At 42.2% G+C, this 18,207-nt stretch overlaps 2 protein-coding genes across 6 annotated transcripts in view; one reads left to right on the top strand and one right to left on the bottom strand.

Moving 5' to 3' along the window:
- Positions 1-18,207, top strand: part of CCDC85A (coiled-coil domain containing 85A) — a 271,108-nt gene that overhangs the window by 42,065 nt on the left and 210,836 nt on the right. The window contains exon 1 of one of the 4 annotated variants that reach the window (XM_065682467.1): positions 587-635. The exons of the other annotated variants lie outside the window; for them this stretch is intronic. The gene's annotated coding sequence lies outside the window, so the exon portion shown is untranslated. Of the gene's footprint in view, positions 1-586; positions 636-18,207 lie in introns of those variants that run through there. 4 annotated transcript variants of the gene reach the window in all.
- The window catches only part of EFEMP1 (EGF containing fibulin extracellular matrix protein 1), a 51,816-nt gene that overhangs the window by 20,439 nt on the left and 13,170 nt on the right, over positions 1-18,207 (bottom strand). The window lies entirely within an intron of this gene.

Genomic DNA, 18,207 nt, shown 5'->3' with positions numbered 1-18,207 from the left:
AACAACTTGTTAGTTAGGGAAAACTGTATCTTTATCTTACTCCCATTGGTTAACAACTAACTAGCTAAGTTGGTTAACAACTTGTTTATCTTACTCCTGTGAGTGAAGTGTACTCAGCTTCTTACTGCTCACTGCTCTCAACATATAGTAGTTTCCTACAGCATCTTCAGTCCGTATAGATTTTCATCTGTTTAGACAAGTCACAGAGTGACTTTTTAGGTTGCTTTATTCTGGTCTGTAGCAATCTTGTAAGCAAAATATTCCACCAGATCAAAAAGAGGATTCTTAAAATAAACATATGGGATTCGAGTTCTTGTTTCTGCCTCTACTGCAGCACTGATGGACCAGCTTCTGAATGCTTTATACACATCTAATCCCAGAATGAGCCCACCAATGCCCATGTTGCACTTGTCCCTGGCTCCAGCCAAGCTGTTCTCCATTTGTTTTGAATGGAAACAATAAATATTTTAGTTAATCAGTTTAAATTTTTTGAGTTCTCAGTGTGAGAGAGACCAGAAAATGACTTGGTCTATTTTTCTAATAGATTCATCTGACCTCAAAACACCACTTCCCACGTAAGAGATGGCACCAGCAAGTCTGATACCAGGCATACAGTGATCTGCACAGGACTGCAGGTATCCTGGATAATTCATCTCAGGATTCTACAAAACCTTTCACTCTTCCCACCTCTGTAGTTTTCCCTCTGTTTGTAAGGCATTTTATGTGAGTGTTTTTCAGAACTAACTAGCTGAAGGTAAATTCAGACCCTTATGGTTCTTCTGTGAGTATGGGCTCACTTTATTTTACCAAATCAAGTATTCTGTCCCTTATTTATGTTTCTTACATTGTTCTTGCAACTGAAGCCAAACTCACTGCTATGTCGTTTCCTGGATCCTCCCTGATCCTTTCTTACACATAGGAACAACATTAGCAACCTCCAAATTCCCTGGTTCCCTCCCCAGCCTTAGCAAGCTATCAACAATTTCTGTCAAAGGCTTTTCTATTTCCCTTGCTACTTCCTTCAACATTTGGGATGTTATTCATCTGGGCTGGATGCCCAGACAACTTTTAACTCATTGGTGTTGGGAGGCTGCGCTTTGCGGTGGGAAATACCAGCACAGAATCTGTTACAGAGCTCCAGGTCAGCAGGTACCAAAAGTCTCAATATTTAGGGAAATCTCTCCCTTCTGGAGTGGCAAAACCTTCTAATAGCAAGACCTGAGCTCTAAATGCAGTCACTACCCTGTAGTGTCATGAGGTAGTGTCTCTAGTTCTATATAACTCCATGGCAGCCCATAAACTCCCTCTTTATTACCTCTGTTTCTCTTTCCCCTTTGAATTTTCCTTTGGCTCTTTGATGTGAAGTCTATTGGACCGATTGCCCTGGTAACAAGTTGTCACAGTTGAGCGAAGGTAACCTGCACAAATACTTGTTTGCACAGGAAAAATAGATGGTGAGAGCCAAGACCTACATTTTAAGCAAATATGCGAGGTAGAAGGTTGAAATGAATGAGATTTTCATGAAAAACGGCACGACTGCATTTGGCATGCTGGAACACTTCCCCTCTGCAGTGTGAGAGTACAGCAAGGCAAGCTCCTTGTGGATTTGTCTTTTAGTATTCCTGGATATCATGGCACAACAAAATAGAAGTCATGCAAAGCATTAACATAGAAAATGTACAAAGAAGATCAAACGAAGTGCAACTCAAAGTTCCTTGATGCATGATTTCTGCATTTGGAGAAGTGTTAGCAACTGCCATGAGGTAAGTTACCCAACCACAGTGACTTCATGAATATGGAAGTACAGGAAAAGCGTCCTTCTAGTCACTCAACAGAGTTAACAAGGGATGAAGCTGTAATAGTCAAGTCTGGACTGCAGTACTTTGTCACCATTATGTATTGTCTTTGGTATGTCCAAACTGAATTGACTTATCGCATAGAAAATAGCTAAATGGAGGAGTGAGCCATAGCTTTCAGCACTAGAACATCTCCCACATGTTTGGGAGTGGCAGGCAGCTGAAAAAGGGGTGGGGGTGGGGGGGAATGAATGAAGGTTTTAATTGATGCATGACTTCCTTTCCTCTCCATCTGTGATGCTACCTGCCTTCTCTAGTGCGTGCCCCACAGGCTGTAAATCGAACTGCAAAAGGGAAACGGCTTTTAATTATGAGGGAGTTTTGACTTTGAATGCAGAGATGGCATAAGATGCTTTTTCTATCCTGTATGTTAACATAAAACTGTCTTTAGAACCGTTACATTCAGCATAGTATTTCAGTGGTGACCAGCTGAGGTGCTTAACCTGAATCAGTGCCTGAACACATATTCTGCTTCCCTGCCTCATGCACAGTAGCTGTCCATGCTGGAAATGATGTGTATGGCAAGTGAGAAAGACATGCTGTATTACAGCTTCATGCTGTGCTCTTTCCCAGGCCCCACCAGTACATCCATGGTTAAACACAACTTGTAGGAATGTGTCTGATAAAAATATATTCTTCATTGTAGAATCACAACCGTAGCAACTTGAATGTGACACATGAAACACCATTCAAGCAATACAGTAATTAAAGTGGTTATTCCAAATGGAAGTGGTATGGTTCCTATAACAACAGTGTTAGTATGATACAAGGCCACAAAAGTTATTCCTCAAAGACATTTAGCAATAGGATTTTCTATCCAATGTTACTTCAACATGTATGCTTAAAACAAGAACAGACATTAATGTATATGTCTGCGTTTAGAGTTGCTCAAAGGGAAGGATACTTTCCTCCCAATGGAAGACCACAATGTTAACTATTGGTCTTCCTGCTCATCAAAAAGAAAAATATTCCATGGTTTTGATCTATATTAATTTAAAATATGTAGTTTTTGCTTTATTTCTGCTGAGACCATAAATGGAGCCATACTTGCTTTCAAGTTACAACCCGATAATTCAGTGCAATTTATCTCCAAGTCTCAGAGTGCTTCAGAATGCAAGTTGTCACAACGGTAAACTTTCTGATTTACATTGCAATGGCTTATTTTTACTTTCAGTAGAGTATTTCCTGCTGTTGCTTTCTTGTGACTTGATGCTAGAGGTCTAACAACTTGTGCTTTTTTGGTTCATGCCTGCCTAAGTGAGGATCACCCACCCATGATGACCAATACACTTGGACTATACTCAAAAACAACAAGGGTGGATTAAACTATTCCATTATTGCAGATGAAAGAGTTCGCCCCGACATCTGGCATAGCATCTTCAAAACTGATATGGAACACTTCCATAAATTCAGCTTAACATTGTTTTTGTGAGTGTTCCAAAGTATTTTTAACATGAAGAAATAGCATGCAAACTAATTTCCTATTTGAAAGTAAATGTCTTGTTCTTATTTCTAATTCACCCAGTTATTAAAAAGAAAGGGGGGGGGGGGGGAGAAGAGGGAAAGATGTTCACTTAACTTGAAGCATACTGGTTTGTTTATTTAAGTTAATGGAAAAGCTAGTCAGTGTTTGATGTAAAGCTGCCCCCTTGCTTGAAAGAAAACCAAACAACTGGTTATGAATTATGAATATCTCCTAATAGTTTCCAGAATTATCTGAAGGATGTCTTTTTTTTTTCTTCTTAATTACATACACTTAAAAGTTCCAAGTTCTCTATTCATTCCCATTCTGTTTATTTCTCTCCTTGGAAACCCTCATAAGCATTTTCCTTTCGCTAGGCTTGACTGAACAAAATATTACTGCTACAACCTGTAATATTAGGGAAATAAAGGCCTGAAAGCTCCTTGTGGTTATTTAATTAGGAAGTTGAAGAATGGCTCATTAAATCTTTGCAAGCCTTTTCCCAGCACTTGCATTGGCAGCTGCTGGGTCCCTGCAAAGGAAAACACCAACTTCTACCCAAACTGTGTGCTGCAGAGTGTGCTTTAAAACCAACTTTGATCCTGCAGAAAGTCTTACTCTTCTGGTACATTGGCATGGCTTCAAGTGATTTAGTCCTAATCAGAGCATTCCTCTTGTGAGGAAGCACTAGTCTCCTGATGGTGAGGGAGGTATCTCCATGTGGGAGCTGCTGGCAAAGGTCCTGCAGTGGGGGATGCAGGCAGGTGAAAACCTGGTTGGTCTGTCTGGCACTACTGTAGTCTGCATGTTCTTCTGACAGTAAGGCAGCTAGTTATCAACTGAACAAAACCTAACTAACACAGCAAGCAAACCAATGCACTGAGCAGACACTAGGTGATATCCACCCCACGCCTGAAGTACAATAGCTTGATGGTTTTGGGTAGTGAACTTCTGCACACAGTGCTAACTTAAACAGGGGACCTTAAGGTATAAGGGCCCTCAGATACAAGACAAGAGAGTTAAAATGCTTAATATAAGGGACTAATTTTATCAATAAAATCTTCTTCTCCTTCAGCTTTTGCAGGCTGAATGAGCTGGTTTAGGAATTATAACTGTAGTTCCCAAGCTGAGAACATTTAAGTTCAAGTCGAGTTCAATAGCAACTATCAGAAGGAGAAGGCTTATCTAAATGATGATATTGTTTTTAGCACTAATCATCCTATCTGTTGGCAGTACCAACATGCTGCAATCTCCACAGTTCTCTACGTAAATAAGCAGATTCCTGAGGCTGTTCCAACTCCAGAAATGCCTTTGAAGGCATTATTTAGTTATGAATTTTTCCTGCATGGTTATGTGATCCTTTTAGCATGTTGCTGTCTGTACTCACAGATGCCTTGTTCTGAAGAAATGTGTTTAAAACCTATTTACTTTCAAAGTACAGTTGGCAGCACTGGTCTCTATAATCTTGAGAAATATGAAGTGAAATGGTTTAAGGAAATTCATGTGCATGCCTTCTACAACTTTTGAATGAGAGAACAATAGAAGCAAGGCATGGAAATAGTACTTAAAAAAAGACACATCAGTTGGTTTGGTCCAAAACAGGCTCTAGGGATGGGAGGGGATTGGAAGAGCTGGGATAGAAAAACACAATGTTCAGGTTGCGCAGTTCAAGTGAAGTGAAGTGGATGTGCAAGCGTTAAGATCTCTGTGGCAATATCAGTTGGAGTATGCCACAAACAAGCTGTGCTGTATGGTCCTGATCTAACAAACCCATCAGGAACAGGGTCTTGTAAACTCCTGCCTGGCCTTAAGAAGTCCCATTAGCTGGTTCTCCATTTGAATAAAAGTGGAAAATCCAATTTTCCATGTCATTCTTAACATGAAGAGGGCTTAAACCGAAGTTTCAATACATTCTTTGTTTGAAAGAGAAAAGCAAGGCACATACATAAAAGCCCTACAAACATAGCTGCTTTTCACTTGCAGAGATAGTGTTTATTATCCACAGACAAGCAGTGTGATCTGGTTAGATCACCATGGTGGATTCGATGCTCAGTTTTTGACCACAGAGCTCCTATGTACCTGCCAACCTCTGTCTCTTGCTGCTGTTGTTTCTGATTCAAAGTATAATCATAGAATCATAGAGGGCTGGAAAGGACCTTAAGATCATCGAATTCCAACACCTCTGCCATGGGCAGGTGCACCTCACACTAGGCCATGTCACCCAAGGCCCTGTCCAAAAATCAGAGCTGTTGGAAGAAGGCCTAAAGAGCAAGTGCCGAGGTGGTACCGTGCACCCTGAGTAGCACTGGAGAACATGTCCTGTTGTGGTTCCAGCTATGTGGGACGTGACAAGAGCAACACATGAGCCTAAGGGATGTTATGATGGGCTGTGGCAATGTGGGGATGGCCAAAGAGGGTAACTGAAGTAAGTTGAGGGTGTGAAGTCTGTTGAAGATCGTAAGTTGGTGCTTGGGAAGCAGTTGTTCCTTCTGACCAAAAAAAAAACCCCTTAAAACTGAAAATTGTTATTATTTCTGGCCCCAAACTAAGATTTTTCTGGGGTTTTGCCACTTTTTTTCTGCGTTCAGGAACAAAAAAGACACCAAAAAATGACTTTGTTCTTTCAACGCGCCTGTAATAAATAAAACCAAACATTTTAAACCCAGAAGTTTCCTTGGGAAGAGAGAGCTATTTTTTTGTCCAAAATTACTTTGCCTTAAAACCGTGATGGGCTCTGCTCTCAGGCTTGGGATCTCACTCCCCAGCCTGCCCTTAAGCAATCAAGTAGCAACTGGGACAGCTCTTCTCTTTTTTCCCTTTGGCTGGGAAGTTACATGGGTTTGCCTCAGAATAGATGCTGTGCTACCATAATCCTGGCACTTTTCACTGCAGCTGAGGTTTCAGCAGTGTTTCCTAGAGGAAGGAGAGTCCTCCTGAAGCCTGCTTGCAAGGCTGTGGGGATGGTGGAATGCAGCAACCTGCTTTTGTTTGCCTGAGCATGTGATTTTATTCCTCTGCTTTCTTTTTCTACCTTGTGATCTTCACAGACTTCTGGCGAAGCTTAAAAGGTTACCGAGAGCAGGGAGTGGCCAGCATTTGTTTAGAAAATAAATAGGAAAAAGTAGGCCAAATACCAGTAAAGTTCCAGTTTTAAAATATTAAGCTAACACACAACATTGCTGACCTGAAAAGGTCACTTGAAGTGGGAGAAAGGATGTATTTAGACTGATTGCCAGGCAGGACGTGGGATCTCTCACTGACTTGGCAGTAGATACTTCAGCTCTATTTGCTGTTAGTGCTGTTTCTAATGCTCCTTATTTGCAAAGTTCTTAAGTTTGACAAGATCCATGCTTTATTTTCCAGTATTTACACAGTATTAAGCAAGTGTGTAAATCCAGTCAGAGAGCAACCAAGGTCGACACCGCTCCCTGTTTTCGGCTTCCTCTTTGGTTAGGAGGGAGGATGCTCAGAAACCTGGGAAAGCAGAAGGTTTGAGGGTTTTTCCTTTGGGGTGTGCTATCAGATAACAAGGTTATTTGTAACGTGTTTCAACTTGCTAAATATAGTGGAATAGGGCTCTTTGCTCCCAAATTTATTAGTGAGAGCGAGGAAACAAATGACTGCTAAAACTACACCAGAGCTGTTACCATTTCTTCAGAAGAAATCATAAGATTTGATGAAAATGGAAGCATCCCTTTCTATGGTCTGACTTTAGGGTACTTGGCCAGCATCAAGGAGAAAACCTAAAGCAGCAGATAAGTAATTGCTGCCACATCATCTAAGCACATCATTATCACTGCTGGATGAGATGAAAGGTATTTACAAGTGAGAGTCTGCCAGGAGAGCACAGTCAGCTCAGGCTTGATCCAGCTCCAGCTGTAATCAATAGGAGCCTTCAACTCAACTGGAGCTTAAAAGAGCAAACTAACTTCTTGAAATGTATTACACTTTGCATTTTGCTAAATGAAAGCTGGATCTCATCACAAGTGAGGCACAGACGGATCCCGGGCCCACTTGGTTTACTCCAAGTAAAGTTTACTTACAAGGAGCCCCTTGGTTTACTCCGAACATTGTCTGATGCTCTTCAGAATTACACTTTCCACTCTGATTCAAGCCCCCATTTTTCTTTCTTCCCTTAAATCCCCAACTTTGACTTTCCTCCTGTTTTTCTTTCCCTGTTCCTCTGCATTCTGCCCTTCTAAGTTTTCAAGGTGGAGAATGTGCCTTTGTTTGTGAAGAGCAAAGCGAGTTTATGGCACCCTATTCATTATATTTATGAATCATATCTAACTGGATTTTTCCCATAGCCCAAAGGTGGCTGTTTGCCCAAAGGCAATGCTCTCAGTGCCTGTATTTTCTATTTATAAGGTGTATTTTAGTTTACATCAGGAGCTGAGGGAAAAGACTTCTGCTTGATATCACTTCTGCCAAATGAAACCCACAGAGAAGCTGTGGCCAGAGGAACTCTGCACAAAAGTTGTCCGGGCTCTGTAATTTCGTTCACGTGGGTGCATGGTAGTATACATGAGCTGCCAATAAAAACATAGCTAAAATAGATACAGCCCTGTGCAAGTCTCGAGACGATCTTCAAATGTACAGAACACAGGTAAGGGAGTGCTGGGAGAGAAACATGCGTTGGCAAAACACACTCTGGTGAGAAAATCAGCTTTGCAAGGTGATCATGGAAGGAGAAGAGGCTCCTCTGGCAATCCCTTCTACTCCTGAAATGCCTGAAAGAGCACTTCACAACCTAAGTAAAGAAAATTGTTGTATTTGAAACTGTTTGTGGTTGTGACAAAGTGCGGGCGCTCCCCAGAGCGTGGTGATGGTACGTAGGCAGCGGAGCCAAGGACATGGAGGCATTAACCATTTCAGCCCTCAGAGGGGTGCACTGCTATGAGCCATTGCTTGATGTCTGGCAGGCTGGACATGAGGAAGAAATTTGCTACAATGAGGATGGTGAAACACTGGCACAGGTTGCCCAGAGAGGTGGTGGAGGTCCCAGGCCAGGCTGGATGTGGTTCTGGGCAACCTGATCTGGATGAAGATGTCCCTGCTCATTGCAGGGAGTTAGACTAGGTGCGCTTTGAAGGTCCCTTCCAACCCAAACTATTCTGTGATTCTATGAGTCTTTTGGCTCTAGGTCACTGGCAGGCACTGGAAAGCACCAGCAGCATGGAGCCTATTGTGCAGATAGAAGGAGATCTACTGCAGCACAACTGTTAGTACAGATGCCCATACAAACCGGGCTTTGTGCCTCCAGGGACCTGCAGGAATAAATAGGAATTAGCTTTGTAGCTAATATGGGGAAGGAAAGGAACAGATCCTAATGGATTCACTGGACAAGTTGTTTAACACTGTTGTTTGAGATGTTTCTCTTACTCCTGGATCCAGGAGTAAGAGAAGAAGGAAGAAAGAAGGTGGGAAGTACCTTTCCATCCTTCCTGGAAAGGCAGCATTGAGGCACTTCCTTCTCTTCGTCTTTTCTTCAGGTGTTTTGCTGGGTTTTCAGTCTATTCCATTCCCTCTTTAAAAGGCCTAAGGTCCCAGATTTTGATCTTCTTGCGAATTGAGCGTATGAGCTAATTGCCAAGGATTTGTAGCCTGTCTCATCCTGGCATTCCTGAGGGATGCCCAGGACATTGTCAGCACATTGCTCAGCACAACTCTCTAGCTCTAAGTAGACAGTCATAAATGTTTGATTAAAATCTACTTTAGCCTTTCCATGACCACTGCAGAGGTTAACTGATGAGCACGAGCCACGGGGGAACATGAGGGCCTCATGTGCTGCTGAACACAGGCCAATATTGGTTGGTCAGAATAAAGTTTGCTCATAAATTCTTGCAGGATGGGAGAAGAGATTTCTCAATTTAGAACTTCCACCAAAGCTATTGGAAAAAGCTGTCAATCACACTCAAGGTTTTCATAGATGTCTTGTAGCCTCAAATGCCTTCCAGATGGGTTTAATTCCAGTATGTCTGATTGTCCACTTGGCTTTGCAGCTGTGCAGTACAAGGGAAAAGTCCATGCCATGCCCATGCATCTGCTGGGTGGCAAAATAAATGACTTTTCTTTGTGGAAGTGCTATCTTCTAATAACTGCAGAGGCAAGAGATGAACTGACAGAGGGTGACTCCAGGAGAGACTAATCGTATCAAAGTAATTAATGCCAAGAGCAAAGAACAGAATTAATAGGAAAAGCAAGGAGATAAGTACCCAGGTATTAATAAGATGCTCTATTTATAGTGGAGGAAAAGTAAACATCCACAAGCATGTTACCAATAGGACTAGGGGAAGAATTGCTCAAAACTCTGAGGCTAAAGCATTTTAAAGTAAGGTGTTTTGGTAATTTTACCACTTCTGTTATTATTTATGCTACTATAGTTTGTGTTACCTCGAATAACCCAAACTATTGCAACATTAAGACTTCTCCCAGGCTAATCAACTTCACATTTATTGTGTAAGCTTCAGGCATCTGACATAGTAATTGTATTTCTCTGTGCCGTTGGCCTACAGAAGGTCATGGATAAGGACTCCACTGTTCTGTTGATAGGCAAACTCTGAACTCAAAGACAGGGCCACTTGCAAGCAACCACAGTGTCAGAATAGAGGATTTCAAAGGAGAGCAAGAACCAGTCTGGCAGGTGATGATGTTTGTGGCCTGTAAAGATCTTTATAAGCAAAATAGATTTCCACACAGGGACTACTGAAGAGGAGGGCAAGATTTTTAACAGACTCTAACTGAACGCTTTAGTAGCTTGAAAACTTTCATATATAGCACCTAACCAACTCCACCGACTTAGAAGCTGGTTTTAATTCATCAGATGGTACCAATAGATATGCAAAAAACCGGTGGAAGACCAATGACAGGATTGGTTTCCAGCAGTTAGCTGAACATCCTCTGTAGCTGGATCTGCATCTAAACTTATTTAGGATCTAAGAGACTCTTAGTACGCTTTGGGGAATTCATGGACTGGCAAAAAGATCACTATGGAAGAAAGAAATAGCAAGATAGGATCTTCTGAACTGATTTCAAGGTTTCAGAGAAAGGTTTCAGAGAAATAGCAGCCTTCCAGTATCTGAAGGGGGCCGATAGGGGTGCTGGGGAGGGACTCTTCATCAGGGACTGTAGTGACAGGACAAGGGGTAACGGGTTCAAACTGAAACAGGGGAAGTTTAGATTGGATATAAGGAGGAAATTCTTTCCTGTGAGGGTGGTGAGGCACTGGAATGGGTTGCCCAGGGAGGTTGTGAGTGCTCCATCCCTGGCGGTGTTCAAGGCCAGGTTGGACAAAGCCTTGGGTGTGATGGTTTAGTGTGAGGTGTCCCTGCCCATGGCAGGGGGGTTGGAACTGGATGATCTTGAGGTCCTTTCCAACCCTAACTATTCTATGATTCTATAATTCTAAATGAAAACTAAGTCATGAAAGTTCTTGTATTCTGTTATTTTCCAAAGGACTGGGAAGTGTTCAATGTGTTTTAGGATCAAGTCCAAATGATTTTTAAGGAGTTAGGTCTCATTTTCAATGAAAGGAAAAGAAAAAGGAAGCAAAGCATAACAGATAAGTAAGGGCTGAGTACATATTAAACCCAGAAATCTTTTCAAAGCAAAGAACAATGATCTCTTATCTCCAGAACGTTCAGTAAATGGGTTAATTCTGCATATTGACCTCAAACTCTTGGGCTTGATTTATTAGGACTCTTATTTGTGCAGTAATTTTTATTTGTCCCACAAGGCTTCATACTCATTACATGTACATGTGCTCGCCCAGAATGTCCAGTAGTAGAGAGCAAAGCCTCTCGAGCCAGAAAATGAGTCTGAGAAGTTCATGGAAAGAACTGTGTGAACACACAGCTACGTGTCATGCTGTCCCAAACCACTCATGTCCACTGCATCATTCTGCTCCTCAGGATGAAGAAAATGTACCTGATTTTCAGATCATAACAATTCACTTTCTAGAAGGGATAAGCTTTTACAGAGAGGATGCAGAGGAGATGATTATTTCAGTCAAGCCAGGCATCACTTCCCACAGAAGTGGCATGAAGTATCTGGTTAGTAAAAGCAACAGTATTTTTCCATCTGGCACTGTGCACTGCTCACAATCCTGCTCAGAGTCACCATAAATCATAAAGTATCTCATTTCCTAAAGGAGCAGCTTTATTTCATTAACATTTTGAAACTCACGTTGCAACGCTGCTAATTGTATAGTAATTTCTCCAGGAGCACAGTGTGAATTGCTGTTTTCAGTCACTTTTTGGCACTTGCTGCCAGTTGAAGTAAAGAGGAGGAGAGAATAAAGAATGAAGCAGATACAGAAATGACGTGAAGAGTATCTAAAAGGGACAGTGCTATTAGATGTGAGACCAGATGGATACTCAGCAGAATCAGCTGCAAACTCTCTCCCAGCAATGCAACTGCAAGCTGAGTAAACAGCACCATTCCTTCAGAGCAAGGCTACTCCCTCCTATACTTCCAAGCATTTCCTACCCACCCGTGAGTAGGATTAGTCTGTGCTTGGTATTACAGGCTTGCTCTGGCAAGTATTTTAGTGAGGCTCTTTAAAATTCCTAGCAACAAGGTGAAGGATTAATTCATTCCTGTTCAGAATAGCATGCAAGAATTGTGTAAATTTAGGTGTGTGCAAAGATGTCGGTGAAATTGCTGGGATTCAAATGTGCTTTAAATGCTGGAACTAAGTGTGTCTTAATATGATACCTCAAAGTATAAACAGTGGGTTTGCTTATTAAAATCAGTCTTGATATACTTTCAGTACTTTAAGAAGTTTGGTGGGCATTAGGGATGAATAAATGCTTGCATTTATTCACAGCTTTGTATCTTAAGTAGCAAAGACACCAGCCAGTGAAACTTTATGTTCTCTTGCTTTTTCCTGGTTTGTGGATACGCACTGATATTCCTGCTTGTTTGTTTTTTTCCAAAGTGAAACCGAGATTCCCTTGTAGCAAGATTTGGGTCATGGGAAGCTGGGAATGACGTTCAGCTTCTCCCTAGTCTGCTCCACCTGAACAGGTTTGCGTTCAAACCTAGAGCTGCCCCAGGATTGTGTTCCTTTCACTTACGGAAAGCACTTCCTCACCTTCATCTTTAGTAAGAAAACAAACCCATTTTTCCCACAAATGCAGCAGTTTTATACAATTTTCTGTTCTGAAAAGTACAGTAAGAAATAGTCTTGGCAGTAGGTAAAACCCCCAAACAGGTATTTCTAATATTAATATAAATTCAATATAATAGCATCTTGTTGAAGAAAATCAAGAAGGAATTCAAGCCAAATGTTGGGAAGTACAAGCCTGGGAGGTTTTCTCAGGTGAGCTTTTTCACTGCATCTGTGCATACAGTGCCTTGCAGAAGGAAGCTTTCCCCAGCGACTGGCAGCCTCTCTGTGCTGTATCCAAATGAAAGAATAAGTCTAAATAGTTTGATAGGTAAAATTGAGGGATTGATGCAAACCAGCTAGAAGTATAATGAAAAATGAAAGGGGAAAATAATCTGTATCTTTAGCACATCTCTCTTGTCTGACTTTATCAATCCAGGGTGAACTGAGAGAAAATATTCTGACTGGAGACATGGGAAAACCTCTTTCACCATTAGTGCAGCCAAGAAGTGGAACAGGCTGCCCAGAAAGGTTGTGCCTTCTCCATCCACAGTGGTTTTCAAGCCCTGACTTGATAAACCTCCTGGTCCAAAGGTCTGATGACCTCTAATCTCAGAGCTGACCCTGCTTTGAGTAGAACATCGGACTAGAGACCTGCTGAGCTGCCTTCTCACCTGAATCCTTCTATGACGTTGTAAATACACTCTAAGCTATTAACCAGGATGGGGAACTACCTTTCTACCCTCTGGCATTTCTGATAGTGTTCTTCAGGCAGTAGTTGAGTCAAGTGAGGTTTCTGATTAGAACATTTATGGAGGCTGAGTCACAAGAGGTTTTTTTATGCAACCTAAGCACCAAAGTAAATAAATGCAGGACAGATGTGAACTGAGAGGGGAAAAAAACCCTGTAAAGAAGCCATTTGGTCATCCCTGGACTAAATTGTGAAATTAGTGCTAAGAATAGTTAACAATGGCACATAAGCATTTAATTTCTCAAATTAAGGACAAATGATAGGAATGGAAAAACCTGCATATTATCATCCCAGTTTTTAAGGGCTGTTGTCTACCCAGCCCATCCCAACCACATCCCAGCGGAACAGTAATGCTGTCTTGAATCTGAACTTGTGTGACAGAGACAGTGCTGGAACTTCATGCCATAAAGCTGGAGTGCGTGTGAGCTGGGGCATTGCGTGAGCTTCTGCGGTGTTCTGCAGTGATGGCCTCCGGTTGATCCAGGCAGATCCCACTGCTGTCCCGCTTGGAATGTTACAGCCAAATTAAAACAACGTTTTTGTGTCGCCTTTTTTGCTGGTTTTCATATTTTTAGACACTCAGAATCATTCTTTCTGGCTGAACCCCCCAAACGACCATTCAGTCAGTGCAAATCCCAACTGGTCCCTTTGGTCTCTTTAATACTTTGCTTTCAGCCTACTGATCATAGCTGTTGGAGGAGTGTGACTCCACCCTGAGGACAAGGCGCTGTGAAATGGCTCCTTAGCCCCTGTTTGGTCACAGATGAGGCATGTGTATGGAGCCCCCGGGGCTCCCACAGCATCCACAAGCCAGAATTTGCTGAGGCCAGTTTTTGGCGAGGTTGGACATGACAGATACTAAAACAAAGAATCAAATGCAAAGAATGCTATAAGCTGCTGCTGCTGCTTTCGTCCCAGATACAGCACTAAACACAGCAGTAGTGTTGTGGAAAGCATGTGCTTGTTAAAGTATGGAAACCCATGCACCACTGAGCTGTTCGGAGCAGGACAGATTTCCTTCTACAGGCACATGTTTTCCAAGATGGAGCCTAAGTCAGGACCCTGAAAGCTGTGGTAGCACAAAAGGATGTCAGTGAGTTGCAGTACTGCATGCTCTTCATAGAACCATCAAGTAGTTAGGGTTGGAAAGGACCTTAAGATCATCCAGTTCCAACCCGCTGCCATGGGAAGGGATGCCTCCCACTAAGGCATGTCACCCAAGGCTCTGTCCAGCCTGGCCTTGAACACCCACAATAACAAACTGTGATTCTTATGATGTTCTGATATTAAGACCTGGTTTCTTTTCCATATAGCAGTGTTTTAAATGAAGTTGAGAGCTGACAATCAGATCAGATTGTTTGTACATCACTTTGTTAGAGTTACTGAAAGTTCTGCCTGAAATTTCCCAATGGTTTTGACTTTCAATGGAACTTTACTGGTTTGTGCTCTCTAAAACCAGCCTCAACCTTCTGCAGCTTGCAGAGCGGGGAATGATTCCACTGCAGTACTGAACATCTGATGCCCACCAGATGGATTAATCAAAGCTTTGGGGAATTTATGCTCAATCACAGGTTGTAGCAGTCACCACGTTCAGGAAGATGGAAATTTAACTCAATATGCTTTGTCAAATCAGGCAGCATGTGATACCTTAGAAAGGTACAGATATTGCCAGACCACTTTCTTACAATTACCCTCATCATGGAATCACAGAATGGTTTGGGTTAGAAAGGACCTTAAGATCATCCAGTTCCGACTCCCTGCCATGGGCAAGGACATCGTCCACTAGACCGTGTCACCCAAGGCTCTGTCCAACCTGGTCTTGAACACTGCCAGGGATGGAGCATTCACCACTTCTTTGGGCAGCCTGTACCAGTGCCTCAGCACCCTCACAGGGAAGAACTTCTTCCTTATAGCTAACCTGAACTTCCCCTGTTTCAGTTTGAACCTCTTGTCCTATCACTACAGTCCCTGATGAAGAGTCGCTCTCCAACATCCTGACATTCCTCAATAATTAAAGATTGCCCTAAACATATCAATCAGGTTTGCTGTTTGAAGTTGCTGCTCTTTAACTTCTAGTCTCACTGTATAAAATGTCTAGACTTCTGTTTAATAAGGTTCTTAACTTGTTGGCTTCGCTGATACCCTCTAGCAGTGAGTTCAGGAAGCACTCCGTTTCCTGGGGTACTCTGACTGCACCTCTCAGCATCATAAATGAAGCTTTGAATTGTGTTTCAAAGTGGGAAACAGCAGCTGCAAACCTGCTTTCTCCAACACTTCCATTATTGCAGTGTGGTTTTGCCACACATCTTTCCCCTCAGTTGTTCCATCTCTCCTCACCCCCCAACTGTTGGTTCCTCCTGTTGTGAGCTGCTCCTCTTTTACAGTATCCCCCTTGAAAGAGGCTCAGCAGACTGCAAACAGCCCCACTCCTGAGCTGTTTCATAGGTAAGACAGCCCAGCAAGTGAAGTGTTTGTGCATGAGGAAGAGCCGCTCGCAGGCTCCGGCTGCTCCGCTTGCTGGGGAATCCCCCAGGAAGCTTTTGGAGGGTGGAGAAAGCGGAGACAAGATCAAGACTAGAGCTCTAAAGCTGTGCTTAGGGGAAGAGGCTGAGGGTGTTCGAGGGTGTTGCTGGGTGGATCTCCTTGGCTAGTGTCTGGGTTTGGCTTTATTACATGGCTGTGCTTTCAATTTATTTCAAAGGTGCCTGGAGCCTTATAAATCTGCATGCATAGTAAGGCAGAGATTCTCTTCGTGGTGGATACTGAAATCTGAGTGTAATCATAATGGAGAGAAGGTTTTGATTTAAATACATAATGAGGCAGCCTTTTCATAAAAATATCTTCTAGAAATGGGGATTTTTCCCTTTTTTAGACACACAGAACCACAGTTTCTGGTAGAGGAATACTCTAACTTGAAACACACACGATAACAAAAGCAGCCCCATCCTCAAAATCATCCTTTTCCACATGCCTAATAAGAGATTAAAACTCATGAATGGTATTTTCTGGATTGTTTAAATAATGGTCAAACAGTGTTTTTGATGGGAAAAATGGGTGGTTTTCTCCTGCACCCACTTTCTGAAGTGCACAAACCATGTCAGGATGGTTATAATTCTCCCAACATCAGGCTCATTTGAGTAATGCTCTCACACTTCTAACACCAGCAGCCCAAGAGGGGCTCAACCAGTGCGATGGTGTTGACTTGACTTCCCCTGGAGACATTCAAGGCTGAATGTGGTTCTGGGCAATCTGATCTAGTTGAAGATGTCCTTGCTCGTTGCAGGGAGTTTGGACCAGATGAGCTCTGAAGGTGCATCCAACCCAAACCATTCTATGATTCTATGATTTTTATCTGCTTATATAGTACCTTCTGCACTAGGTAAAAAGTACTGAGCCTAAAACGTTGGCAATATCTTAGGGTCTTGCAACCACCTTAAATTTCTTTTCCACTCAAGGAGCAAGCTGGAAGATGGACCCAGCTGGAAGAAGGATCTGTCTTGATCCTTTACATTAAGCCAGATAAGACTGAAGAAGATCTAGATGGCAGAGTAAATACAAGCAGGATGACTTCAGATAATAATAAGCTTTTATATTACGCCTGGGAATGACATTTGGATTCTGCACACTCTTCTGATCCGTCTCCAACAACATTTGGGAGATGAAGTAAGGAAGGTATCTTCACAGCCTACAAGGGCAGATATGTGGGTGCTCCTGCAGCATTGCTTCTTTCTGATGTGACCATGCACTAACCGCAACACTGCCCATTGAAATATTAATGCTTTTAACTAGCTCTAAGAGTGACAGGCAATACATTGTCTTATCTGGTTCACCTTTATCATCTAAAAGTTATGTGGAGACCTTGTTCCTGATAAGAAAGTCTCTTGAGAACAAATTAATCCACTAACAAAGTGCTTCAAATACAAGATATAAAAGTACAAGTAAGATGTGGTAATGCAGGTGCAAAGCAAAACAGTTTCAAATTTGATGTAGAATTCAGTAAGTATTTTTTAAGGCACTCAGTAATATCTATTTCTTGAAATGATGCTGTCTTTATCAACCTAGGTGAACCTGCTCCCAATCCTGAACTGTATTTGTTGCTTCTAAATGTGTGTTTGATTCCATCTCTTTTCTACTGCAGCCCAGGTACCCCAAAATCTCCATGGAGTAAATCTAGACAAGAAAGAGATTGCTTTTTCTATCTTTCTGATCAAGGTAGTTTTATCAGCAAGGTCAAAAGGCAGCTAAAATCACAGCTAAATCTCTGCTCACTTTGCCACGGTTTATTCCTTCTCTCTGCGCCAGTCCCTTATTAAATGTTAGCTTATTTGCAACCTCTTTAAAACCGTACAGGAAACTGTTACACCTCAAAAATCCTTGCATTTTTCAGTCCTATCTACTTCTGCTAGAACAGGCAGCTGTTACAGTAGTGATGTTGATGCTAAGAGATATGCCATAGTTGATATTACTGTTTCTCTGGCATTATGGTATATTTTCATCCCATAATTTGTCTTATTTCCCCCACCCTGGATTTCTTTAACTCTGGTGAATTTTAAGTATTGAAACCCAACCTTCAGTCTTTGTACAAATGCCACTTTTACACAGCAATCTGACTCAAAGTTCTTTTGGTGCAAGTTACAGCTGAGAGTGGAATTTAGGTGTCAGTAGTCTCTAAATAGATGAGATTATTTACTCAGAGGCCGGCAGAAGGCCAGTTCTCCTTTATAAACACCGTCTTTTTGGCAGTAAAAAATCATGGGTAGACAGTGACAGATTACTTTGAAACCTCAGGTTGAAGATTTTACTGGTGTTGATAGACAAAAACCATTCCCAAAGCCATTCGGGCTGGAACCTTTCAAATCACTGTATTGGATGTTGTTTTCACTACCCATTGAGGGCTGACTGCACACATTATGACCAGTTACCTGTTAACAGAAGTCCCACCCATGCAGGCATATGGGGATAAAAATCCTTGAACAAGTTCTGTTTGTACTCAGGATACCACACAGAACGTCCGCTCAGGCATGGACCG

This window comes from Lathamus discolor, chromosome 5 (genome assembly GCF_037157495.1).
Source record: "Lathamus discolor isolate bLatDis1 chromosome 5, bLatDis1.hap1, whole genome shotgun sequence".
NCBI lineage: Eukaryota > Metazoa > Chordata > Aves > Psittaciformes > Psittacidae > Lathamus > Lathamus discolor.
This window is presented reverse-complemented; position numbering and strand designations above follow the sequence as displayed.